General features: G+C 36.8%; 1 protein-coding gene across 8 annotated transcripts in view; it reads left to right on the top strand.

Moving 5' to 3' along the window:
- The window catches only part of LOC139138376 (KN motif and ankyrin repeat domain-containing protein 1-like), a 103,062-nt gene that overhangs the window by 30,211 nt on the left and 45,805 nt on the right, over positions 1 to 27,046 (top strand). For 3 of the 8 annotated variants that reach the window (XM_070706735.1, XM_070706736.1, XM_070706731.1), the window contains exons 1-2: positions 19,202 to 19,320; positions 19,556 to 19,729. The gene's annotated coding sequence lies outside the window, so the exon portion shown is untranslated. Of the gene's footprint in view, positions 1 to 2,463; positions 2,618 to 14,681; positions 14,904 to 19,201; positions 19,321 to 19,555; positions 19,730 to 27,046 lie in introns of those variants that run through there. The other 5 variants (XM_070706738.1, XM_070706730.1, XM_070706734.1 and 2 more) reach the window with 3 other exon arrangements.

The following is a 27,046-nucleotide window of genomic DNA, read 5'->3' as shown; positions in this document are numbered from 1 at the left end:
GGTACTGTATGACCCACAAAACAAGGAGAATTTAAACCCTGGGAAATATATAGATACAGAGGAAATATAAACCAAGTACAAAGACCAGAGGAAGTGATTCTTCAATTTCAAAAAATGCAAGAACATTTATCTTAACACCAAAAGTTTGAAATAAAATAACACATTGCACAAATGAGGATTGTTCATCTTAGAAGTTGCCCAATCAACCCATGTAGTGTATTTTGTCTGAGACGATTAGAGCATTAGATTTCTAAACTTTTGTGGACAAGAAAAAAAGTAAGTGGCTTTTAATCAAATACGAAATATTACCCAAATGAGATATCGTGACAGTGATATAATGTGCTCATCTGTTCAGTGTGTTCTCCATGAAATTCTCTGTCCTATTCGTGTTGGTATGGCTTGCATTGTTAGTAAAAAAAATGATTGAAATGGACCATTCCACATGATCCGTAGGGGTGAATAGGGTAATGCTGTGATTCGGATTTCTAAACTAAAGAGGCTTAGTCACTGACTGGTTGTGATGTGCCTAGTTTGTAGTGCACGATGAGCAGTAATTGAATTTTTTCTTTCACATGCCTGAAGGCATATATGTATGATTTAGGATTCTGAGATGGAATTAAATGAAAAGAAACATGAAAGCTTTGAAGGAAAAAGTAGAATGTGTCTGTTAGGAAGGTGAAGTTGATATGGGTCTGCTTCCTAAAACCATTCAGGTGTGAAATTGAAATCTGTTCTGGGTATTTGACCAACATTTTGAGGTGAAGGTCAATTTCAATGAAAGCTGTTCTTGTGTGTAGCGTTGCCCTTTCAATGTTGAAGGATTTTCAATATCAGTATTCAGGTGAGTGTGCCCGTGTAATACTTGCTCTAGAAGATTACTGAATTCTCTGAGTCAACTCATGAAGTTTTATGATATTTCTCTTGGTGAGACCTACGCACGTTCATGCAATATGCAATATAGGGTCAAAGAGAACAGTCTTGAGTCAATGGTGTGTCAACTTGACTGCGAGGGCCCACTGACGTTTCATAAACATTCATCTTGGTAGTTTGTTTCAGAATGCAACTTCAAGAGCTGCATCTAAATTTGTACAAAAGGGAAAAATATACATGAATATTTGTTTATTGTAGCAGTACCACACAAAATTCCTTTTTAAAGCATGTTTATTTGAATAGATATGCAAATTTTAAAAAGATTCTTTGGTGGCTCGTTAGATATGTTCAAAGAATTTATCCTTGAAGTCCATCTAGGTAAACATAAAAGCATGTTGGGGAAAATGTGTTTGTCAAACAGGATAAGAACTTAACCAAAACAAAACAAACTGCATTGCATGTTGTAACATGACTTTCATCAGTAGAATGTCTTTTCATGGTTTGGTCTGGTTATACTCTGGAATTTCAAGATAATAAAGAAACAGAGAGAAAAATGTAGCAGTAATAATAATAATGCTAAGCAATTTTCATAAATTTTAATATCACATCAATTCAATTCTTTGTTAAACAATCACCACAAAGAATCAGACAAAGCCATATGAATGGACATGAAAACTCTGCTTATTTATGAAATATTCGATTCCAAAATGCAAACGATGGCTCTCTGAGATTTTTATCTTTCACAGAACGATTCTCGAGTGACCTTAGCCAAGCAGTAGGTGTAACAAAACTGATCCAACTAAAATTCAGCATTAAAATTGCATGAATCTCACAAAATACCGCAACGAGACAATGAAATGTCTGTGGTAACATGTACAGCTCTGAGCGATGCCCGTCTTCCAGCTACATGCAAACAAAAAGTCAGAAACCCATTAGTCTACGGATTCCATTATTACTAAAAATGTGACATATATAATATCATATGAATACGTCAAGGCCAGAACAACTTTATTCTCTGTTATGCGTGTATTTCAGATATCAGATATTCCAACGACAAAGGGCATTTTTAGCTTTTCTGTAGAGCAGTGTTTGAGGGCAGTCTTGCTCAAAGCCGAGTTTTTTACAGCGTTGTGACATCTTTTATGTTTTATTGTGAATATAAAGAGTATGTGGGGAACCTTTTTGCTCATGACAGTACCTCAGGCACAGTAATTAACTTTTGTATTCTGGCAAGCCTTCTGTGCAGATGGAGAAAAAGGACTACATGTATGGCAGATCCCCAACAATAGTAAAGGCATCAGGGAATGAACATTTCTTTAACCAGCCTGGTGAAAATGCTACAAAAAACAAAAGAGATGCCAGATGTTTTGATGGGCTGTGATGAAGATATCAATTCCGCAATAGGACATTCTTTCCTTTGTTTACGGAGTGATTATGTAAACACGTGTCAATGTGACGGGGAAACAAAAAATTTCATTTCAATGGCCAGGCAGGTTTAGAGTTCTTCAATTTGCATATAACTGGCACGAGTAGAGCGGTTGATTAGCATGGCTGAAATTGACAAAGAACTACACATAGTACGCTATTGTCGGCGGAACACAATGGGTAGTCAGCGCGCACCCTAGATTCGGCACTTAGAAAGAAAAGAGCGCAGTCTCCAGATGCTTATCAAGCAAAAAGAAGGGAGGAATGTACCAGCAGAGGTGTGATATTTCTCTGTAATCTACTTTGCAGGCCATATTCAAAGGTCAGTAACTCGAGAGACTCAGAGAGCCACAGAAATGATGCGAGTTTTTTGTAGCTTTCTTGCGTTGAGGAGATCACTTTGCCCACTTCACACAGAATACAGTAGTTTTCAAGACAGCCGGTGTTCTTTTCTCAAATTTTGCATTTTGAACCGACTGTATTTATACAGTAGATGGTATTGCCAGAGTTATTGCCATTGTGTGTTCAAAATATGATCCGTTTGGATATGGAGAAGCCAGCTGAGTATTATTTTCTGCTGGTGAATAATGTGCGGCATATAGTGATTCTAGGCTTGCCTGCAGTGCCAGGAGTAAACCACAAAAACACCTCAGTAGTTCATGGTTCATGATTTGCCGGCTGTGATGGAAAATTCTGTAGTCTCAAATTTCAGCAAGAGATTCCTGCCAAGATTAGGGAGTGTGTATCGGAGAGCTGCTGTGGTTGGTGTTCACAAAAGACTTGTTTTATAAAACTGTGGTAGGTTTGCGTGCCGCGGGAACAGAAACAATGATTATATTGAGGTGTGTTCTGACTTCTGCATGGATTACATGTGGATGAATGTACAGTGTACGTTGAGAGAAAAACTAGCCCTGAGTAGTGTGAGCTGAAAATCACTGTTTGCCCAGAAACCCTGTACAATGATGTAAACGATAGTGGAGTGAAATTGGATGTTATCCTGATGGAGCATGTATAATACATCAGATTTGGCTGTCCTTGCAAGCAAGAGTTTGTTCAATTTTATTGTTTTCCATGCTGTGTATGAAATTTAAAAGGTAATACGTAGAAAGATGACATTTTAGGATGATGCTGTGCTTTTGCAAAAGTGAGAATTAACCAATAGACCATGAAATTGGAACAAATACCTTGTACTGAGTGAAAGAATGGCAATTTGTTAGTGTTTCTGAAACATTCAATGATTGACGGATTGATATTTTGAAGATGAGGGAAATATATGAAAGTAAGTAAGTTCTTGTACTGTAAAATGGTGTATTCATGTGCTTGGTACAGTTTGTTCTACGAGAAAGATTTCTGGACATAACTGAATCGTTAGTTTTAGCAGAAAAAGATGCTTTAATGCTTGCAAGCTGATGTATAAAGTTGTTTTACCCCAGAACCCGGTTATTCTTTTGATTGTGCTTGCAGAAATGAGCCAGCGTGAGTGGCACGATAACTTGTACTGGTAAAATAATACAAACAAGATGTACTTTGAAACTCAATAATTATGTACGCTGTCATGTTCAGGGGTTTGACTGGGTTCAAAGTTCATACAAATTGTTGATTACCGGTTGACGGCCAGGAGACCAGAGTAGGAAGATTTTAATAGTGGTGGGAGGGATTTGTCAGTGGGAAGAGGGAAGTGAGGAGATATCCTCGTGTGGAGTAGGTATAGCTGGTGTGCAGAAAGGAAAATATTTTAAATTGTACTGGGATAACAGTTATGAGCAGCTATTATTCTCTTCTCCAGATTTTGATTTTGTTCAAAATACTGTTAAAATAACACATAACGTGTGAAAAAAAACGCTGGTTACAGTTTCTCAAAATTAGCCCAAAGGCTGCCCAAATGGATGATGTGTGTTATATACATATCCGTTATCAATTTGACATGGTCTTTTTTACTTAACTGCAAAGTGGTTCACATCCCTACCTTGAACTTTTGAAACATTTACATGTTCAATGCACGGCAGATTTCACGTTTTTCAAGTATCAGTCTTTCTGGCAGAGTGGCCTGCAGGTATTGTGAGAAGTCTTGAGAATGAAACAGAAGGCTTTGTAGAATGGCAACTGTGATGGGGCTTTCAGAGAATGTTGTCTTTTCTGATTATCCGCCACAGAAATTTTGTCTTTAGATGTTGGAGTAGCTTTGAAGGAGATGTGACGCAGATGGATCAGAGTGTAATGTAGCATGTGGGAGCAGTTATTGATCACTTTCCATTGTCGATTGTTACTGGGACTTTGTCAAGAGATAGTTTAGCATCTAGAGTACAAAGTATGTTCACACCTTTGAAATCCACAGATACATCTCTTATCATGTCTTTGCTCATCCAGTATGAAACTCACAAAGCATTTGTCTTTCATCTGATAGATACTATTAGTGTATAGAAATTTGGCATGCCGATTTTGGATTTGGCACTACCAACGTACTTTGTGGGACAGATAGGGTTTACAACATTTCATCTTGCTCTGTGTTTCGATGCCAAGATGCACAAAAAATGCTCAATACAGTGTCATATTTTTATAGTGATATTTGTCAGCTGTAATAGTTTTCCAGTATAATTTTGAATATTATACTAGAGCAAGTTCTGCTGAGTCAGAGAACCAAAAAATGAGATCTATGGCTTTGTCAAGTTCTTTATCAAAGATGTCGCAATGATGGTGTACTGCCATTAACACAAGTATGTGTAGTTTGCTTCTGAAGTTTATTTGAAAGCATGGTTGCAAAGCAGTCAGATACACGGGCAAAATTGATGTAACTTCCTCTGTTGTTCTTAGGAAACTGCTAGAACTTACTCAGAATTCTGGATGTTTTCTTGGTATGGATTTGTTTTGAAAAATTCTTAGTCATTGTGTAAGGAGAAAGCTTTGCATCCCCTCAAATGTTCAAAAACTCAATCTGCGACTGGAATCTGCTGTAAACAGGTGTTTGAAATCTTTGCAGTTTGAGATTTTGAATGCTAAATTTAGTATAAGGGTCACATGTTGCTACGCGACAGAGAAATTTTCAATTGAGAAGAAATTTACAGCAGTCTTGAGATAGAAATACCCTTTTTACAGTGTACATGTACATACAAAGATGTTTTCAAAGGCACTGGATTACTGTACTGTATTTACTTCTGGCAAAACATTTTAGATAATCAATGAAAAGATGAGAGGAGAGAAATGTTTTCGTTTCTTCTTTGTTTCACATTTAACAAGTTAGCTAGATAGACCACCAAAATGGCAGATCAATAAATTGACAATGAGCCTCATCACGCACATCTGACCAACAACATTAAATGTTACTTCCTATTTAATTGGACTCAGCCATTCATTGTTTTAAAAGATCTTGATGTTAAGACTGTTGCACAAAGTACTGTACAGTAAATCAACATTGGCAGTGAAAAAAAAAAAATAAAATTTTTTAAAGGTTTTTAAACATTGTTTAGATGAATCAATTTCCGACTGTGAACTGTGCCTGCCGTGTACTGTGAACACTGCTTCATTGGCCATTATCTGCTTTGTAATGGTCCTAATGATGGGTCTTACATAAGAGAAGAAAGACAGTCATGTGGTTAACCACAAGGCTCATTTCTGTTGTTTGCCAACAAACGGCCAGGGGGAAACGATTCTGCAGACTTTTTTGTCCAGCTTGTCCTTGTGGACAGCCAGCGCCACCACTCCCGCAATTATACAAATTGCCAACACGGAAAGTCTTGCAGACCAGGCTTATCAGATTCAGAGTAATTACTCTGTTTGTGTAGTAATTAAAGGTAATTGTCTTGTATCAAGTTGGAGTTGAATCGGCTGACATGGGCAAGTGTAAGCTTACCTTGAGGAGTTTCAAATGTCTGATGGGAGCTGCTCTTCCACTGAAGTCAGCTATGCAGTAAACTTTTCTCTGTCCTTTCAAAATGTGTGATGATCTAACTTCAACTCCCTCCGATGACATACTGGTTTGCGTGAGTATGAAACACTGAGAATGTATTTTTAAACATATTCCAATTGATACTTTGGGTTGAATGTCTTCATGGCCTCTGGTTTCTTCAGATTTTATGACTCTAGAATTTGTCTTAATACTAGGTTTTATTGCCTGCTGGAATTATCCAGCCATAAAAGTTGTACAGACATCTAGGCCAGGAGAAGATGGGACTAGCATATCTAAAGACCTCAAGGCCTTTTTCCTCAACAAAATAAACTGAACAGAAGAAGACATTTTCTGTCCTTGTTCCTTTAATCCAAAAAATTCAGACCCGAGTCGCAAACTTGTTTCATCTTTGATTGACACTGTTTTCATTAACATATCCAATGTATGCACGTACATAAAACATATCTTCATCATCTTTTAATAATAGACGGTAACAGTATTCCCTTTGTGGGTATCTCAGATGTTCCCAAGAAACGAAAGAAGTGTGTGTATTAAATTGTAACATATGATGAGCATATTTGCATATGAATACGTTTTCTTCAAAAGATAGAAAGGTTTCTCCTTGAATGTGATGTTATGTCTCATTCCCTCCACCCTTGCCATCAAACATTGCATTGTAAGGTGATTTGCATATGTGTACCTTGATTTTTGGGGGATTTCTAGTGAGAGGCTTCCGTATATTTAAGATGTTCAATCAGCTTTGCTCTTCCTGTGCCCAAATATTGATACAAACACTTTTTCCAGACCATTACTCACCATTGCCAAAAATATCATTCAAGCTAGAATGCACACCAGTAGTCCAGTCAATCTACGAGATTTTGGCACCTAACCCACCACAAATTGCAACAGAATTTTTTTCTTCAGAATGCATTTCAATGAGGTACCCAGAATAACATATTAAAAGTTTACTCGAATCCACCTTGGGGAAATATGTCTAATTTGCATAAATCAAATATGGCGGCCAACCATCCAACAAAATAACATAATTTGCTATATATCACATATTAAACAAGCTATTTCAGTGATTTCAAAGTCTGACACTAGTTATTTGGCTCAGGGAATCATTTTAGAGGTACAATGTCTCATATAGGCACGTCATTAATTTGCATAATTCCAATATGGCGGCCAACATTCCTACAAAAGACATTTTCGGTAATATACCACGTATTAAACAAGCTATTTCAGTGATTTTAAAGTTAAAAGTATATATCTTAAGCATGGATAACGATTTTCAAGATGCTATGATTTGCATAGGTAATTTGTTAATTTGCATAATTCCAATATGGTGGCCAACATACCTACAAAAGACATTTTCTGTTATATACCATGTATTAACCCTTTGGGCGCCAAAGTCTATTTTTGTCAACTTTACAAAATGTACCACAGTCAATTTTTCTGCTTTTTGTCAAAATTTTGATAAAAATATGTAGCTGCTGAAAAATGATATCCATTTGGTCCAAAATTATGAAAAACCGTACAGAAAAGTTCACGGAAATTGGTAAAATATTGCATTAAAATTTTGGTGTAAAAAATTACAGTAGTCAAAGGGTAAACAATCCATTTCTGTGATTTCAAAGTTAAAAGTGTATATCTTTGGCATGGACAAACAATTTTCGAGATGCAATGATTTGCATAGGTACTTCGTTAATTTGCATAAATCCAATCGGGTTGCCAACATACCTACCAAAGACATTTTCTGTCATATATTATGTATTAACCCTTTGGGCGCCAATGTCTATTTTTGTCAAGTTTATAAAATGTACCACAGTCAATTTTTCTGCTTTTTGCCAAAATTTTGATTAAAATCTGTAGCTGCTGAAAAATGATATCCATTTGGAAGAAAATTATGAGAAAACGTAAAGAAATGTTCACGGAAATTGGTAAAATATTGCATTAAAATTTTGGTGTAAAAAATTACAGCAGTCAAAGCTATTTCTGTGATTTCAAAGTTAAGGCATATTTCTTTGGCATTGACAAATGACTTTTGAGGTGCAATGATTTGTGTTGGCACTTCGTTAATTTGCATAAAACCAATACAAAAGAAATGTTCTGTCATAAAATGTATTGAACAATCTCTTTCAGCCATGTTGAAATTTAATTATATTTCTTGAGCATGAAGAAAAACCTTTTGTGGTTCAATGTTTTTAAAATACACTTTGATGATTTTCAGAAATCAAGTATGGCTGCCAAAGTAATTCCCAAATAGCTTCTAATATAGATAAGGTTATGGTAGAGTTTTAGGAATAGGAATATCAAGAAAAAACTGTCAAGAGGGCACTGCACCAAACGCACTGTATTCTTCCAATTTTTATTAATTTGTTAACCCAAGATTAAAAATTGGTTAGGTTCACCTTTTAGCTTGGCAAGCAGTCGTAAGTTGCATGATATAGAAGTGTTAATTTATGCAAATGTATGAAAATCACCCGAATTCCTGCTTCCCTTTTATCCGAATTTCAAGATTTCTAAAGAATATAACTCTGTTCTGGCTGGGTCATATTTTCTGAAATTTTCGTATCATGTTTTTCAATGCTATATAACAAAACAACTATTTTGTTTTGCAACAAAATTCTTACATTTTGAATCAGAGGCATTTTTATTTTGCTAACCATGATTTAAAGCACTTTTTAGTGTCAGTTGTTCAGCCCATGCCATTTTAGAATGAGGATATACTCTTGTTTCAAGTGAAATATTACATTTCACAAAATAGTTTGTACCCGTCGGGTTTCCTTGTCATCTTAGATGAGAAATATTCCTTCGAAAAAAAAGTGTGATGGTAACGTGCAGCTCCACATTAAGTCCTTGAACATTTATTTTTAAAAATGTGGAAAATGTACAATAAATTTACTTACAATAACGATCCATTTACGAATAAAAGTTTATTTTAATAGGTGTCTGTGATACCTGAATTCGTTAAAATACTCCATAAATATATCGTATTTTGAAAAGAATGTTGAAGCAAATTTGGTAGACTTACATATATGACTTCCTAACGGATTAAAATATGTATATGTTGATGTGCGTTTATTATTGAGATGTAAGAAAGTCATGCAATTTTAATTATTTGTGATTTTTCTAAATATGACAACCGTTAATGATTGTTAGTCATCTAATAATAATCTCTTTCTGAATATAACATTGGATTCATATGTGTACGGCATTATTTGTGATTTTTATAGGTGCTTTATACTCTCTAGTGTTAAAACATGTAATCTTTAATGTTTACTGTTTTAAAAAAGTCATGGACAAAATCTTTAGTTTCTAATTTAGACTGAACCCCTTCCTTATGGAAGAGTGCATCTTTTGTACATCCGCCTAGACGATAGGCAAGAAGTCATCACATATAACAGCAAAAATACAATAAACACAACAAAGATAATAAAAACGCAAAAAATAAAATAATGTGTCCAAAAATAACACATGCCACAATAAAGACAAATTACGACTTCGTGCTGATGCAAACATTGTCAGACTCTTAAAAAGTTGATCAAAACAGAAACTCACAAAAATTGAAAATTGCATGCTAAGCAAAGACTTAAAATTAATTCAAATAACTCATTAGCCGAACAGAATCCAACTGTTACACGATACTTACATTACATCTGGAAAAATGACACTTGGAAAAATGACTCAAGATGTACTTCTTTGTATCGTGTAGTAGTTGCATTCTGTGTTTTGATTAATTGTAAGTCTTTGCTAAAGCATGCAGTTTTCAGATTTTTTGAGTTTGTGAGTCCATACAGTTGTTATGAATCTGACATTGTTAGCAATGATGCTAAGTTTCAATTTGTGTGTATTACGACATTTTTTATTTCGGTCATATCATTTTTTCTGGGTTTTTTTATTTTTAGCTTTGTTGTGTTTATTGTATTTTGCTGTTATGTGTGATGACTTCTTGCCTGTCATCTGAGGGATCTTATAAAGATGCACCCATCCATAAGAAGGGGGTTCAGTCTAAATTAAAAACAAAAGATTTTGAACACGTCTTTTTTAACAGTAAACATTACATATTACATGCTTTGTCACTGAAGAGTGTTAAACACCCTTACAAATTACGAAAATGCTGCTAACAGATGAATTCAATGCTATATTTAGAAAAAGAACATATCATTCAGAAGACTAACATTCATTAACAGTCGTCATATACAGAAAAATAAAAAAAATTAAAAATGAACGTCCAAGGACTTAACAGTTTCTTCTTGATAGCTTCCTAGTGCTAAAAACTATACCAAAACCGTTATTCATATTAGAAGCTATAAAGCCATGAGGCATTAATATGGTAGCCATATTTAATTTACGCAAATTATCAAAGGACCTTTGTAAAAATTGAGCCACTAGAAGTGTTTCTTCATACCCAAGAAAAATATTAAAACTTTAAAATCAAAGAAATAGCTTGTTTAATGCGTGGTATATGACCGACAATGTCCTTTGTAGGAATTTTGGCCGCCATATTGGATTTATGCAAATTAACAAATTACCTATGCAAATCATAGCATCTTAAAAATCGTTTGTCCATGCAAAAGAAATATACTTTTAACTTTAAAATCACTGAAATAGACTGTTTAATATGTAGTATATGACCGAAAAGTCTTTTGTAGGAATGTTGGCCGCCATATTGGAATTATGCAAATTAATGAAGTACCTATAAGGAAAGTTATACCTCAAAAATAATTCCCTGGGCCAAATTACTAGTGTCAGACTTTATAATCACTGAAATAGCTTGTTTAACATGTGATATATAGCAAATTATGTTATTTTGTTGGATGGTTGGCCGCCATATTTGATTTATGCAAATTAGACATATTTCCCCAAGGTGGATTCGAGTAAACTTTTAATATATTGTTCTGGGTACCTCTCTGAAATGCATTCTGAAGAAAAAAATTCTGTTGCAATTTGTGGTGGGTCTAACCCTATTTTGACTGGACTATCTTAGTGACAGCTCTACTTGTCTCCACTGCTGCTTGTGTTGCCTCTTTCTGAATACTGTTGAGCAAATGAAGTTTTTGCTGTCTTTTTATATGGAATGAAAAATTTAGTATTTTTCTACGGAGTTTAGACTTGGTGAAGTTGTCATTTTGAATTTCAAATTTTCGGTAGTTTGTTTCTTTAATTCTACATTTTGCTCAGTGACCCATGGTTTTTATTTGTGATTGGCTAAGAGAATGACTCGGCAAAAACAAGAAGACTTTATCCAAAGTTTAATAAGTTTGTAGCAATTTCGCGCATGTAATCAGTGTTTCATCCAGGATGGCATCAACAGGGGGATTTTCCCCCATACCAGAAAATTTGTGTTGGATTTCACCAGTTCATGTGTTCTACTTGTACCTCTAAGCTGTGACTGGCACCATTCCATTTGGGGGAAGGGGGCTGGTCCTCCCTTGATAAATTACTAGGGGGTGCCAACATGTCAATAGAAGGGGAATCCCCCATCCCCTCTCTAGATGAAACACTGTGTAATGCTTTGTTAAACAGCATTAAACCATAGACCCTCGTTTTTCTCCCCGAGGGTCTATGATTAAACCACAGGCGCCCTTAGCTGGGTAGTCTGCTAAGTAGATCGATTTTCGGCTCGATCTATTGATCCCGTAGTCGATATGCCCGCCACTGCAACCTAAATACTCACAAGGTGTGCAACACAATCACTCAAAAAACACACCACCCGATTTGTCAACTGGCCGTGCGCTCGCACAAAACATTCAGAACTACACTCCCATATACCTAATTGGATCACAAATTTAACCATCTCCTCAAAAATCACGCCGATGAATGTGTTACTCGCGTCATCTTGAAGAAATCGGCCGTGTTTTGAGACCAAGTGCGGTGAAATGCGGCCTGCAGAACGATTCTACCATATGACGTCATTTTTTCCACTGCTGATTGGTTCAACTATACTACACCAGTGACGTCTTGCCATGACCTTTGTTTTGGCCGTTGATTAGCCAATCAGTAGTGGAATAAATTACATCATATGGTAGAATCGTTCTGCAGGCCACATTTCACTGTGCTTGGTCTCAAAACCCGCCGATTTCTTCAAGATGATGCGAGTAACACGTTCATCGGCGTGATTTTCAAGGAGATGGTGAAATTTGTGATCCAACTAGTATATGGGAGTGTAGTTCTGAATGTTTTGTGCGAGCGCACGGCCAGTAGACAAATCGGGTGGTGTGTTTTTGGAGTGATTGTGTTGCACACCTTGTGAGTATTTAGGTTGCAGTGGCGGGCATATCGACTACGGGATCGATAAATCGAGCCGAAAATCGATCTACTTAGCAGACTACCCAGCTAAGGAGCGCCTATGAATTAAACCTGTGAACCTGGTGCTAGAGAATTGTTTTTACAATGACTGTGAAATGGTAGCATTAACCTTAAATGTGTGATTTCTTTTTAACTCACTAGAATAGTGCCATTCAGTAAGACAGCAAATTTCAGCTTGTGTCGGCTGCCTTTCAAAATACAAAAAGGATCATAAAATTCTAGTTCTTTTGAGAAGCACTGAGAAACTGCATGTTTTTATTGATTTTGGACAATTCACACATAATTGCAAGGTTAACTTTTGACTGTTGGTATTACCATAACATTGAAAAATGTTACGCAAGGAGAAATTCAATTTCGGTTAGGTTCCAAGTAACGAATATATGTCCCAGATCCTAGTTTTGCATGAACACAGATTAGAATCTAACACAGGTTTGACGTACTCATTTGTTCAGTACTTGTAGTAAAACATCAAATACAAATTTCAGTTCTGCATCAGGAATGAAGAAACGTGTCATACCTTTGCATACTAAAGACTGACCAAGGCTTTTGTTTTAGTGAAATGCAAATTCTTGAATAAACAATAAATTAACAAGTAAATTAATGTGTAAACAAACAAACAAACAAACAAACAAACAATAATTAAACAAATTGAAGCATCTTAATAGCTGGAGAGAAGTATTGTTCATGAATATCAACAAGAAGGTGACATATGTACATTGACCAGTGAAAAGTTGTGTATGAAATATTATTCAGGCCTGGTGATTTTAGTACGATGTGATATCTGCATCCCTTCATGTTTCACACATTTCACAAATTTCAAGTCAGACTGCATTACATTTAAGTACAGCTCTGCCTCTGCCAGTGGTTATCAGAATGGTTGACATTGAACGTACCGTCATAAAAAAATGTTGACAGTTCCTATCTGTTGGCCGAGATTAAAGAGCTACTTACTAACTAGATTGTTTTGTCGGTACTGCTACTCAGTGTCTTCCAGTGAGCCATTAACGGCAGAGCTCTAACAAATTTGATGGCCGTAGTGGTGCTTAGTTACCATGGCAATTTCAGCCCTAGTAAACCGCCATCTTGGAGTTTCATTGTAAGCAGGTAACTGTAAAAGCAGGTCTTGCATAGTTACAGGATGGTTATTGTCTCCATGTTAAAAGAAAAATCACGGTGAATTTAGTTGACGATAAGTGCAGATAACCTCGTTAATGATATCTGTGCATGGATGAAAATAACAGACTTTAATGAATATGAATTTTGTGGAAAAATATAAAATTGATGAAATGCAATGCATGGTTAGGCGTCCTACAGGGAGTAAATATCTTATAAAATTGACAAATTCATCAATCAGTGTAGCGTGTTTCAAGTATTGCAAGATGTCAAACTCTGCCTACCTTAATGGATTGGCAACGTTCATATTATACATATATTTAATTACACTGAGGAAAATGCTCTTCACCAAGAAGTTCTTCAAATGTCTCATCTTCTAAAGCTTTTTGTCGGCTGGAAATGTAGCAAGTTCCAAGATGTTTCAGATTCTCAACGCTTGCGAAGGAGTTCAGAGGTCATTGCCGCGCAGCCCACATACTGTCAGCAAGGAATTTGATGCAAGGTTGCTGGAAAGTTTCTCACCTTACAAAAATGTCAGTGTGGGAAAGCAAGAGATGGATCGGCTACCATGGTGTGGTAGTGTTGGGTATTAAATGCTAAACGGCGTTACTCTTTCTCAATTTTTCTGGTTCCTTGCAGGCAACGTGTCTTTCAAACGTTGTTATTTTTACCACTGAATAGTTTATTTTCTGCCTTCCAGTGATTGTAGCATCAATACTTGATGAAGGCAATTTTGCGGAGACTGCACAGCTGAGTGGGGCTTTTTGTTGTTGAATAATTTATACAAAGCTAGGGGGTCTCTAAATGTATGTTGACATGCTGGCCTTGATGAGTTAAGGGGTCTTCTCTTCTGCCATATTTGGTATTGAACATGAGGTAATGGTTTTCGGAACACAAGGGGTGTCGCAAAGTGCAACCAGTACCATTTGGTTTGCACTTCATGTGTTAAAGTATGTGCTAAGCTTTTCAAGGATTTTAACTCCCAAAATAGTTACCATATAAATAGGTGGGAAAGGATTTTGAACACTACAAGATATTTAATCATCGCAGACCTTTGCATGCCACAAACGTGACAAAGAAACTGCTGTGGATCATTTTGTGTGCTCACCCTGAGGTGACATCCCTGTAAATAATTCAGAATTCCAAAAGAAAGTAGTAGGTAGGGTGGACCTCAAGACTGGTCTATAGGTCTATCGGCAGATATCTTCTCAGTGAAGTTAGTGGTTACCGTGTGGAATTAACTATCGGCAGAAACCATAAGGTCACATGTGTTACTGGTCAGGTGGACTTTGTTTGAGAGGTAAGACGTTTGTCTGTCTTTGTGGTTATTCAGGCACAGAAGTTAATGAGTTGTCAGTGCAAGGTGTCGTCCGGCATAATTCAATGTAGTGCTGTTCTGGTGTCTCATTGAAAGAATATTCTTTCTTCAAGGATAAACACAATGTAAGTTTATCGAGTGTCGCTTTGGTGCTGGACATCGAAGGCTGTATTCTCAGAAAATTCGCCCTACACTGAGAGCAACTGTTTATCATTAAAAATGATGTACTGTTCAGTAGAAAGCAAGGTTTTGTCAATTTTACAAGATCAAAGCCATGACTTACCATTGAATGTAAGAGTGTACACTAAACATATTTAAGAAATTTGTATTTCTGGTTGTTAATTCATGACTTACACCCAAGAATATCTAATTTTTTTTGCCTCTATGATATCAGACATCAAGTCTGTTTCAGTGATTGCAGCCTGTCAGTTGTCTGTTATGAGAAAGATACAGTGTTTATCCTCTGCAGTTGCTTCTCATTATGAACAGAGTTTGTTGAATATCTTCAGGCATGTTCTGAGGCACTGCAAATTTCAGTTTTATTTCCTCTTCATGAGGATGTCGGACTGAGTAATATTTTTAACCTAAGCAAATAATTTTACATAAACAATTGATGGCACAGCATTCAATCCCAGTACAAACCAATCTGAATATCATATTGAACAGTAAGTCCAAGTTATAGCAAACTGTTATATCCAAACTGAAAATTTTTCACAGGTAACAGTACACAGCAGTATACTTTTAGAATGTGAGAATGTTTTTTCTTCCATTAAATGTACGGTAATCACCAATTTCACAATCATACTAACATCTAGCACACTTTATCCCGTTATTTTACTCTCATGGAAGTATAAAAGAAACCTGGCACATATTTTCGCTTGAGTTCACAAGGTCTAGTTGTTTCCTTTGTACATCATGGTACTAAACAGGTTTAGGTCCTCTTGAGACGCCACGTGATAAATTCCATCAGACCTATACAAGCATGACAATGGAAGCTATGTGTGTAGATATGGCCATATAAAATCTTCTTCTGCAATAAAGGACTGACCTAGAAGTCTCAGCACCAAGAGTGCCAGAAGTTACAAAAATTATGTTGTTTGTATTGTAGCTACCTGGTATACATATGGCAAAATATCAGGTTGTTCACCATTTGACAAATATGACAACACGGACAGCATGGAAATGATAAAAGCATGCTTTAGGATTGTTAGATTGTCGGTTTTTTACTCAAATATTATTGAAAAGGACTGGGTGTTTTTTTCTGTTTGGAAAGTGATATTTTGGGAAGGGTCATTGTACGAGAAACTGCAACACAGAAACTTTTGTGTGCAGCCCTATGCTTTCAGTAAGACAGTTTACGGTGAATGGAATGCACTGTGCTTACCTCAATAGGACTTTGCTACGGGCATTCAATATTTGTGTAGGGGTAATTCCGATCTCTCAGGCTGGAATTCAGGAATAACTTTGTGAGATACAAGCATAAAACCCCCTCCCTATTTCACTTCCAGATAGATTCTAGACTAAGGTACCCCCCTCCGTAACCTATTTTCGATATATGTTCACACAGCTATCACTTATATGTATGAACATGGTTAAAGCAACTCTTGTTTACTGTCAATGGTATGAAAAACGGTGATTTCTGCCAATTTTTAACAAGGGCCTGATAGATGCCCTTCTATACTTTTTATGATTTGAAGGTTAATCTTACACATCTGGCAATACTCAGTTTGAAACAGGAATGATTAAGACATTTGCCATGACATCGACCATGTTTGTTGTAAACATCTGAGGATACTGGATAGCTGGCTTTGAAGTGGGGATAAATGGCTTAACTGTGCTTTCAGCAACTTTTCATTTCCATGGTCACACTTCCTGAGGCAAGTGTCGGTATTTTGCATCACAAAGATGCTTGCTACAAGAGGATGATATATGTTGTACCTTCTTGATGTGTTATGCAACGTGTACAAAGGGCAGTCAGATTCTTCAGAAACCAGCTACGTGCAGACGTTCAAGGTTCCCCGTAAAAGTTGCAAAAATGTCTTTTTCATGGCTTTTGTAAGGACAAGTTAGTGGCAAGCGGAAGGGGATGTGTCAACAGCTCATAAATTTAACTACTGTTTATCCCATCGGAAAACCAACACCCAGTCTGCAAATTTGCCTTCTGTGCAGCATCCAGCCCGGGATCCAGTCATTTTTACAAGTATCAAAAGTACAAAACCAGCGTGTAAACCTTTGTATGTATCCTAGATAGAAATACTTGGGCAAGTTAATAGAATTTTACATTTGGTAGTACTCAGAATTAACAGCAAAGTGAATCTGGTTGTCTTCTGTCTTGTGTTTTGTATCTTCTCTGTTTCCATTCTGCATCAGGCCGCATATTCATGGTATCACCTGTCCAAATCGGCAAGCTCATCTGTTTGAGAAACTAAAACGATCTCCAACAAGATTTCTCAGATTTCCAACTCTAATTACCCTCTTCTGTTTGATATGACAGTGACAGTTTACTGAGCTGAAAACCAGCACACAGATTAATAACAATTAAAGTGTTTCTTTTGTTGATGCCATTCTGAAACATCAACCAGATTTGAACTTCCAACCCAATGGTGATTTGTGTGAAATGATGTGTTAATGAAGCATTGTGACGATAAATTACCAATTTCTTTGTTGTGAATCTCAGTACATTGTCAAGGATAAGTCAACCAGGATAAGTCAACCAGGATCAACCAGGATAAGTCAACCAGGATAAGTCAACCAGGATAAATCATCCAGGATAAATCATCCAGGATAAGTCAACCTAAAGTTTAGGAAAGTACATCACTCTGCCTCATGTCATTTGCAGGATCTGTGAAGGAGGGTGGTGGTGGTTGGGGTGGGGGTGGGGGGGAGTGATAATACAAATTGATAACTAGGAATAAAAAAGGAATAAAATCTGGGTCAATAGTCTAAATTCCTGGATTGTTTAATTTGTTCCTATTTTAATCCTAGTAGTAGTACCTTTTAAAGCTCAACCTCCACAAGTGTTAGCTCTATGCTGTGTTTGTACTGTGTACATAAGATGATAGAAACTAAATTTACAGGACTCTGACATGTCAATACAAGCTTGTCCCTATACTAAGGTCAATGCAAACATGACATTGTCAAAGTTCATTATCAAACTGTGCAAGTTGTTCATGGCCTACATTCGAGCACAAATTGGGGTCAGCGCAGATTTACACCATCTGTGATAAAGCTCCCAAAACTGGTCATTGGTAGACTTTGAACTCTGTACTTGCTGTTCAGTGTGTATGATGAGTTGTTCATACCGATGGGCAGTGTCAAGGTGTTACCCTATTTAGTAGTATTACGGCAAAAACGAAATTGAGATTTGTTTCTGCTCATCACCAGCATCACTTCAAGACCTGTCCTCAGCTTCTCTTTTCTCCTTTCTTTGCGAACAAAATGCTAAGCAAAATTCCCCCAACAAACTGCCAGCCAATACACGATCTAACCTGTATGAAATTACCAGTAATAGACTGTGTATACTGGAGCTGCCTTTCCTTCAACCCATAAAATGCCACAAGGAAGAGAAAAACACCTGTAAACTCTTACAGTAATCTCATACAGCAGTGGTCATCAAAAAAAAAACAGATAAAAAGAAAATAGGTATTGCTTTTATTTGGCCTAAGAACCGGAATAAGTTGAGCTATACTTTTGTACTGAGAGGAAATGCATTGTAATGATGGGGATAGAACAAGAAATCTTGTTGATACAGAGGAAAAATATGTAAATTATCAGTAGTTATGACTGCTGTATCTGTCCATCATAAAAACAAAACAAAATATTGATTTGTAGAAAATATCTACATGTATGTATGTGAGACCACATCCTAATATACTTGTATTTGATGATTCCTATACATGAATGAATTTTTATTTGTCAATTATCCAGAATGATAATTAATGATGTGTCTGTGACAGTGGTCTCATAAAAGATAACAGTTATTACACAATGCAGGTTTAAACAATGTGCACCTGTTGTATTGGACAAAGGGGTTGGCACACTGCATGAGTAGTTGAAATATTCTGTGACTGTGCTCATGTGTACCAATAAAATGGATATCACGTCAGGGGAAACTTGAGACATGCAATATCTTTCCACTGCACTGACTCCTGATGTGCTAAAACGATCAGTAAAAGTGATAATAAAATTAGTCATCTGTGTCATCAGTATATCAGCTGTGTGCATGTGTATTTTTATCTGCTGTGGATTTTCGAGGGGTATCTCTAACATGATAGACAGAGTGGGATGGCACACATACGTCATACGCAAGTTACTCTCAAGGCATTTCAGTAGTGGGGCGGCCATCTTGGGTGATGCAGGACATTCAGATTTCTAGAGCTATCAAGAGTGCTCATTAGAGGTAAAGTTTAACAACGATGGTTATTTTGCCACCGTGGCTGCAAAAGGACTCAAAACATTGCACTACTCAATTTCTGAAGTTATTCACACGATAGGAAGTTTGAAATCCAACACTATACAAGCGGTGAAGTCTTCTGGCAGCTAAGCAATCACTGAACGCTCCGCACTCTGACCACAGGATGTCATTAATATCATGTAGTATTCACACATTTCCATTTTTTCCCCTTCAATTGCAGGCTTTTTCCAAAGGTGTATCCAATTTACCAGCGGAAACTCTGCATGAACTTTCAGGGATATATCAGAAGTGTCTGACCTTGTCGGCAGAGAATTTTTTTTCAGAAAGATCTCCAGCGACTGTACAGTTTATTCTTACCACAGTGCAAGATTTTGAAAGAACAAGACTCTGAACGGTAAGTCAACTTTTCCGCATGTCTTGGATCATTTCTTTGAGAATTGGTCTGAGAAGTCTGAAACTCTTAATCATACCGCCTTTCAAGATGGTATTTTCGAGTTGTGCTAAATGTGGTGATCAAAAATCATGTATTCCTTCTGCGTCACTTAATTAACTGTTAAGAATAGCCTTGCTGTCTCAGTGGTACAGGGTTTTTTGCTCTAGGCAGTGGATGTTTACGCACAAGGGAATCTATAGAGAGGGGCTAGTCTTTCTCCCCTCTTGGAAATTGATTGCAGTTTGCAAGTTTAGCACAGTCAGCACGGTAAAATCAAACGGCCATCAAGGACTTTTTATGTGGTGACTTCATGTCTTCACAGAGACAAATTAGCTGTTTTGATCTGTGGAAACAGCTGCCCATGCTGGTTGTGATCTTTCTGTTCTTCAGCTGCAGTACTTGTCTGCTTACCAGATGGTGATATTCAAGTTGTAGATAATGAATGATGTTTATCTCAAAAAAAGGCTGTGAAGTAAAAATTTTACTGATGTACAAAGTCTTCACTCATTGACTTAACTGCCCGCCCCGGTGAGATATATCAAATGAAAACATCGCTGTAGAAAAAAATAAAACAGCCCTTTACACTTTTACAGGACTGGTAAAGGATTTTTAGGTTTGTTTTGATGATGAATATTTTCAATTTCTCAGTACCAACTTCAAAGACTGTTGATGTGTAAGTTGTGGATTGAATTGGGACTTTTGAGGTTTAGTTTTGCACAAAGCTTTGATGATAATATGGCACTTTGAAGTAAAGCAAAATTTTTTAATCGAGAAAGCTGCAGTTGCTGATGTTTCTTTTGTATAAATGCAGTCATAGACACATCTGACCCCATCAAGTTACTCTGTTTAGTTTTCAAATGAAATTTCACCACAGAGGAAATACATCAGACCCATAGGATTTTGTTATGAGGTCCCCAGTCAGCAAAATGCTGACCTCGCACGACCTTTGCCGTCAGCACAGCTGTTTTGGTGGGGAAAATGTCACAACACCCCCACCGGCACGCCCTTCCATATTTAGAAATGTTGAGTAAGATACACGCAGTATATCAATGCAGACGAAGATATTTGTAAAACTACATGTAGGCAATACAGATGGAGAAATAGTTACATATAGTCAGACAGCATATTATGTACCCACTAAAGGAATTTCTGCCCAACTGATGCTGTGAATGACATCGGTTTCTGAAAGTTCAAATGGGGAATTGTTGGACAGTCTGTTTGATGCTCGTAAATTTTCTTCTCTGCCAGCTTATACAACATTACTGTCAGACAGCTTTTACAAGAAACTTTCAAATTGATCATGCTTTTGATGGACAATGGAATGTGTGATTTTGAATTTCTATGCCACATTGCAATCGTAGGTGTGTGACTGTTGTGTTTGATTTTCTGTAGAACTCAGGTATATTTTATAGTGAATGAAAACACACAATTCTTTGTAGATCATTGTCAAACTCCTTGTGAATGTGATATTCCCAATTCTCTAGAATAAAGGGATTTCCTCACAGTTTATGTCTGTCATAATTGAAAAAAGAAATCAATGTCTGAGAATAAGCAATAAATATTGACTTGCTGCTGCAGGATAGGTACAGCTACTATAATTCATATTAATAAGAGGTTTGGAATAAACACTCATTTTTTATTTAAATTTGATGGCTAGATTTGATTTTGAGTGATATATATTTAACACATCAGTGACGAGTCACCAGTATTAACGATATCTAGGATTACATAGCACTCTAAACCATAGAGAGAGAATATGACTCTAAAATAGGGCAAACTTATAAAAACTAAAAATAGTAAATTGATAGATGCAAAACAAAAATAGCTTGACCTCTTGCTGTGGTCATTGGCCAAGATAAGAAAGCATGGTATAATGAATACCTAGTCATGCCAATTGATGGAGATAATAATATTCATAGATGCCAAATCTGTGCCCTCAAGGTTCTAGGTAGATTATTTACAAGCGCTAATTAGAATGCCTACAGCTGTATGTTTTTATGGCCATGAAAATATTATGTAGCAGTTACTGTAGAGCTGTAGTTGATTAGAGTCTTAATCTGACCTCTTCTAAATTCTCCTGGTCTTGATTGGTTTATTATTAAATTAGACGGAAGCAATGAATCTCAGTTCACCTCTGCGCTGATATAAAATCAAATGACCCTCGGGTTTTACCGTTTCAGTCTAAAATATTTCAGATTTGCGTGCATCTTCTCAATTTGTTGCGTGTTTGCTAGGAGGGCAGATCCAGCACTTTGTTGTTTCTGTTTAAGGCAAATGCCATGGTAATTAAAATGGAATTGATTTGTGTCAAGGAAAATGATCCAGTGGTAGGGAACATGCAAGTAGGCAAGTACAAATGTAAGCCAAGAATTACTCGTCGCTGACTCAATTAAAAGTCAAGTAGTCGGTAATTTTCATCCCTGCATCGGTCTATGCATGCTATGTTTGGAGTTCAATAACTAGCATGGCGTGTTCAATTGATTGCCAGCAGTGTGGAGAGTATCATTGCACAGTGTATCTGTGACGTAGAGGTCAAATACACATTCAATGCCTACGGACATTGAAGCTGAATCTGACCGGAGTAGAGCCTGGACTAAATTTTGCTCTGTCTGAAACATATTTCCTTCAAAGTTGGCAAAGCCTCGTCTAAGACAAACACAGACGTGTAGCTGGATTCTTGGATAATTTAATGGTGTGTATCCCTGAGGCTTGACATTATCAAACTCTGCATGCGTGTTCTCTGAGGGCCTGAAAGTAAACTGTGTACACGTTCCAGTATACTGTAACTTCCGAACAATATCTTTGGTGATACATTTACTTTGTTGTATCTTACAGCAATTGCAAACGTTAGTTTCTTCCAGTACATATGCACTCTAAATTTTCATCTTTTCACGTGAAGTAGTTTCGAAAATGTCAGACTTAATTCCCAACAGATTCCTACAGTGCTTTCAGAACGATGGTTATATAATCAGGCGTCTCTCAGCTTTCAGTTGTATCTTCTCAATCATCACAATATCTTTGCTCCACTGTTTGTAGGCCCTCTTTGCAAAGTTTATCTTTAAATGCAGTGAACAGAATTAAAGGTTCTCTTTTTCTGAATATATGTATGTGTATAATAGCATGAAGATGCGAACACTTTTAATCTAATCTCTGTCTTTGCTCTCTACTTTGCTGTTAGTGTTTTGCTAGGCTGCAGTGTTATAAAAACCTGAGACAAGCAACTGTTATGTCCATGGTAAATCTCTACAATTGCGCTGTTAGTCTGAAGATCCTGTCAAAACTATCACTGTCCCGTTGTATCTCAGCAAATGAAAACAAATTTAACAGCGCTTCAGCGGATCAGTCTCGTTATCGCTGAGACAGCGCGTTGGTTTTCATTTAATCTTGTCCATAAAGGACTCTTTCGTTCTGGTAACTTGCAACGTGCCAAGAGGTTATCACCGCTGATGAGGAGAGGGACGGTTACCATGGTAACCCCTCCAGATATGTGAAGAGAGCACAGCGTAAGTGTTGGATAATGTGTGACATTATCGCGCAGTAAGTGAGATTGATGCTTTTTGTTGGAGTTTTGACGGAAGGTAATGTGAAGGTCTGTTTTGTCTAGTTAGTAGGAAGTGTTGCCAGTCAGGGCCTGCAGGCAGTGTTACCATTCTTGAATTCTTACTCACTTGATGATTATGACATATGGTTTGAATCTTAAGCAAAGGAAAAAACGCATCTGGAAGCTTTAAACAAGCTTAAGCTCTCTCCATCCATTCAGCTTGACAAGTTACTATTTATCATGAACATGCTCAAGTTTCCGTTATTGTCCAAATTAACTTACCCATTCATCCAGTCATCAATACGTACACCCATTCTTATATACATACATGTATACGTACACATAGATAGATACATATAGATAGATAGATAGATAGATACTGTACATACATACATACATATATATACATACATACATACATACATACATACATACACATACACATGTCATACTTTAATACATACATACTTATGTACATATATACATACATACATACATATATACATACATACGTACATAATGCATGTGTACATAGGTATGTATGTACATACATACATACATACATATATGTACATACATACATACATACATACATGTATGTACGTGCATGTGTACATAGGTACGTACGTACATACATACATACATGTATGTACGTACGTATGTAGATACGTACGTACGTATGTACATACATACATGAACATGCTTATACACACACAAACACACACACACTCATACACACACACGCATGCTCATACACACTGGTACATGCACACAAGAGATATGGATACAAATATCAAGAGGTCATTCTGCTGTCAGGTATGAAATTACGTGAACATTTACATTTTATACTGTCAAACAGACAACAGTAAGTCTTTCACAGCTCATACTTTGAACTGGAGAAACATTAACTGGATGCCATGTTTTGATGTACACCAGTCAGTTAAAGGAAGAGGGGAGATGAGGTTGAATTAATGTATAATTACAAAAAAAATAATAAAAAGCTAAGCTCCGTAAACAAAAGATACAAAACGGAACAGTCTGACAACAGGAAGGGGAAAATACGGCAGTTCATAGTACACTCTACCTGTAGGCACCCATTTCAACCACTGTAGTGATTTGCTTTGGACTTAAAGTTAACATGTTTATCTCCCAATCAAAATTGTGTCTGGAGGTGAAAAATATAAGATGGCCATTAGTTGCAGGATCATTTTACTGCAACAACTAACTTCAAATAGTTTTCTGAACTGAGATTTAAAGGTATCTTGTTTGGTAGAAATATTAAAGTTAGACACTCCTCTACCAACACATCAGTGTAGAAATTTTTCACAATCAGTCGTATAATAGGGGAACTCAAATCGTGGGACTTAAGGGTATTTTTACAGACACATTGAACAGGCTGCACTTTTAAAACATCCAAAATTAAAGATAAGTGGCTTGGAAGAAGATTTTTGACTATGGACTGGGTTTCACCAGTGTGATGGTAAACGTGATAATTTGCACCAATACTCAAGGCAGGTTAGGTGTGTTGACGTCAACACTGACTCAGATGTGACCAAAGTCTGTCCCCAGTGACAGATAGACCGCGTGCTTCAAAGTGTTAGTGTTTGTGTGGTCTTATCAGGGAGAAAACACATTTCCACTTGCTGAAGGATATGGATTATCATATTAATGGTTTATAATTGAGTTTGTAGATTGGAATTTTTTGATGCATTGCCAGAAAAGATCGCCCCATGACAGTTGGTCCAACTTTGTGTGCACATACCCTATATTGTCAAGAGTGATGTAGACAGTTTTGTGGCCAGTAATTTTTGTCATCGGTGTGGTTTTTCTAAAATTTGCTTTCTCTTCCTGTTTTAGAGACGGAGCAGTTCATAAATCATTTATGGTTTGAAAGATTTTAGACGTCCGTCTGTGAATCCATCTTAATTGCTGTTGTCATATGTGTTGTGTGTTGCAGGATTAAAAATCAATTTTTCAAGATTCTATCCCAGTCAGTATTGCATCTGAAAGATCTCCTTCAGCTGGCATCATTCTATCAGTCATCATTCCGTCGGTGTCGGCATCATTCCATCAGTCATCATTGCAAAGTCCTGCATTTCCCATCAATTCTTGCCGGATAGTGCACTGGCTGTTATAAACATTACTACGAAATTGGGAAACTTTCCAAAAAGGAACCAGGACTGAACAATTCACATCAACATGCATCATTCAACAAACTATCACCTTTGCTAGAGTCCTTTATTCTATTTATTCCATCTCCCCTGCTTTCAACGGCCGAGTCCTGCTTTTTTCACTGATCACATCACATTCAGTTTTACTATTCGAGTGTGTGTGTATGCAGCCATGCATGCTATCTGAAATACATGATGCCTGGTTGTGGTGAAGTCTGGCGACTGCTTGTAAGAGTAATATCTTGACTGGAAGCAAAGGAACGTGAGTGGACACACATAGCATCATGCTTTGCCAATAATCTCCCTATGCGATTGCAGACGAGGATTGTTGCTGTGTGTTACGGTATTTCCTTTCACGTTTTACAAACTATGCCGTCCACGTAGATGTGTCTTTCACAGTTTATGCTCTTTAACTATATCATCCGGACATTATGAGCTTTTCACAGGAATTAAACGATTTCCTTCCTGTGTGTAAATATTGCAAACACATGCCTAGTGTTTGTGGTGGAGATATTTGGGCATCAGCCAGACATGCAGGTTTTGCATGAATAGTGTCGGTGCAGTAAAAACATTATGACAGTTTCTTAACCAGTGCCGTTATTAGTTTGTTAAGCTTAATGTGAATGCAGTGTAAACCTTATAAAAGTATAGGCAGTGCGTAAGACTATTTTTATCAAGTCCCTGGGTGTGACCTTTCCCATCTTGATGCGTAGTTCACATTACCTTGTTAGGAATTTCACTCATTACTCCGGAAAAACAAAATACCAGATTTAATGAAAGGAAATTTGATTCAACTTTTAATGAGGCTAAATGAAGATGTGTGTGTATGTCTACAATGTTGTAATGTACACAGTTTGCTTTGAAGACGCCTAACCATGGAAGCATGATTTCCTGGCAAAAATAGAAATTTTAGTTTGTAATTCCAAGATTTCTTCCCCAGGATAGCAACTTCACCAATGATGATATCAACCATTCTTCCATGCATTACTGCAGCTCTATTTTAAGTTTCTAGGGCTATGTGTGAATTTACACCAAATAACAATTATGAAGTCATATATCAGTTAGTTTAGCCTCACGTATCGTTTAGGTATTTGTATGGCAAACTCACTATTTTATGTCCTTTGCTACCATTATAAAAATGTCTTCACACAGTTCCTTGAAATGGATTTAGTCAACTGTTGTCATATTTTGACGCACAAATGCCCCTGAGTTGATGCTTTTAGAACATATGAGCATTCAGTGCCAGCCAAAATTATCAACATAGACATAATTTGAAATAAATATTCAGGACCATGATACTAGTCACTTGGGTACTGGCAAAGTATTTATGTGTCCATTTCACTGGTCACTTATGACTCAAAATTGCTATTGAAATCTTAGTCTGAGTTTTAATCCAAATTATTTTTATAATTTTTTAATCTTCTCAGAATACCTTTCATAAGCAATCTGTCAATTTATATTTAGCACCCAAAGGTATTGAATGAAATATACTGAATGGTTTTCTAGTTGTGTGCTCTGAATTTCTATTCTACTACATGTATGTATTGTAGTATCAGATGAAAACAG

This window comes from Ptychodera flava, chromosome 8, assembly GCF_041260155.1.
Source record: "Ptychodera flava strain L36383 chromosome 8, AS_Pfla_20210202, whole genome shotgun sequence".
In the NCBI taxonomy this organism is placed as follows: Eukaryota; Metazoa; Hemichordata; class Enteropneusta; family Ptychoderidae; genus Ptychodera; species Ptychodera flava.
Note: the sequence above shows the minus strand (reverse complement) of the source record. Positions and strands in the feature narration are given on the sequence as shown.